This window comes from Octopus bimaculoides, chromosome 11 (genome assembly GCF_001194135.2).
Source record: "Octopus bimaculoides isolate UCB-OBI-ISO-001 chromosome 11, ASM119413v2, whole genome shotgun sequence".
In the NCBI taxonomy this organism is placed as follows: Eukaryota; Metazoa; Mollusca; class Cephalopoda; order Octopoda; family Octopodidae; genus Octopus; species Octopus bimaculoides.
The window spans coordinates 60,378,897-60,381,012 of NC_068991.1; positions in this window are offsets into that span (position 1 = coordinate 60,378,897).

Below are 2,116 nucleotides of genomic sequence, written 5' to 3' on the forward strand. Positions count from 1 at the left end.
AGGTAACACCTTTCTGTCTACCCTCACCTTCCTCTTCGATGGTGATTAGACGAGGGAAGTTTGCCAGGACAGAAGGCACATGGCTACTAAGAGGTGAAATGATGAAGGCAATTCAACCTCAGTCCAGCTAATAAATACCTGGGAGTACTTGAGGTAGATGGAATCAAACATCACGACATGAAGAAAAAGACAAAAATAGAGTACCTGCGGCGAGTGAGAAAATAACTGACTTCAAAACTGAATGCCAGAAACATAATTTCGGCAATAAACTCGTATGCATCCGCAGTAGTTCGTATCCTGAAGTGGATAGAAGAGGAGCTAGAGGAGATGGACAGGAAGTCAAGAAAGCTTCTCACGATGCATAGAGCCCACCATCTACGTGCAGTTACTGATCGCCTATACATGAAGAGAGCAAATGGAGGAAGGGGACTCATAAGAGTGGAAGATTGCGTGCGTATCGAACTAGGAAGCTTAATGAGATACCTAGCCCAAAGTAAGGAAACTTTGCTAGTGACAGTTAGGAACGAGGGAGAATTGAGAGCAGAAAAAAAGGAAAACAGAGAAAGAAGTACAAAAAGGACATAAAAAAGAATTACGCAAGAAGGGACTGCACAATCAACTCCATGTAGCCATAACAGACCAATTATTGATAGACAAAATGGTAATGCAAGATTGTAAAGGAAGGAGAACGAATTTGGGAATGACCTGGATTGACTATAGCAAACCTTATGACATGATTCCACATTCGTGGATTATCGAATGCTTGGAACTATTTGGAACTGCAAGGAATGTAACGTATTTCCTGAAGAGAAGTATGGTTGGGTAGAAAACTGAGCTGACAGCCTACGAAAAAAGCTTGGGCACTCTGGGGCTCAGAAGAGGAATTTTTCAGGGAAATAGCTTATCTCTATTGCTTTTTGTTCTTTGCATGATTCCTCTGACTTTTGGTACTTAGGAAAATGAACCTTGGATATCAGCTAAAGGGAAAATCTCAAACAATCAATCACTTCATCTTCATGGACGATTTGAAGCTGTATAAAATGGAAGAGGTACAAGTCAGTTTCTTGGACAACGCACTCAACTGTTTTAGCGCTGACATTAGAATGGAATTCAGACTCCAGAAGTGTGGTATAATGTACCTGAAAAGAGGCAAGGTACAATCCCTAGCAGGGACAGAAGTACCTAATAGAGAAACGATAAAACAAATTGAAATAGAACGCTAAAAATACTACGACTACAAGTAATAGTAGTAGTAGTGTACAAGTTTCGCTTACAGCTTCAAAACTACACCCAATTCAATCGGCATCTATCTACCAGTACAGATGGTAAAGTCCAGCAGAAGAGTGTGACATGTTTCGAGTGGTATTCATGCCAGTATTTAGGAAGGGGAACGTCATAATGACGACAGATGTTTTAATGTAGGTACTATCCTATTCGGTCATGTCCAGGTTTGTACTCGGATGTTACGTGTTTAGAGCAGACAGCCACAATGTTGTCGATGTAGCTTATAGTCTACAATTTGGCTCAGCACATTGTGGAGAGCGTTTGCTTAACAGTTTATGAGTAGAGATCGATCCTTGGTTACCTTTAATATCACTTTCAGTTTCTGACTTGTGATATAAACTTCGCAAATAGTAGTAGTAGTAGTAGTAGCGTACAAGTTTCACTTTCAATTTCACAGCCACACCTAATTTTTACTGCTATTTAGCAGTGGTGGTGGCGGCGGCGGTGGTGATAGTGGTAGTGATGGTATTGGCAGTGGTGGTAGTGTTAGTAACGGTTGTTGGGTTTACTTTTAAACCAACTTTTGAAATAGCAACACTGTTTATTCCATTGTCTTGCTACCAACCACGGAGACACTTTTAGATCGGTTAAATTACTTGTGGCATCCGACATCCAAATGCCAATGCGACTGAGATCTTTCAAATCAAATATTAGAAATATCGTACTGAACATATCTGATTGATTTATATTTCTACTCCACATTTCAAAACCAACACACGCAGCAACATCAACAGGACCACCACCAGCAAAACAAAAGCAACATAAACGGCAATCCAAAAAGTAAGTTAGATATTTTCCTGATAATTTAATAATGGTCGACTCAAATGTTAGA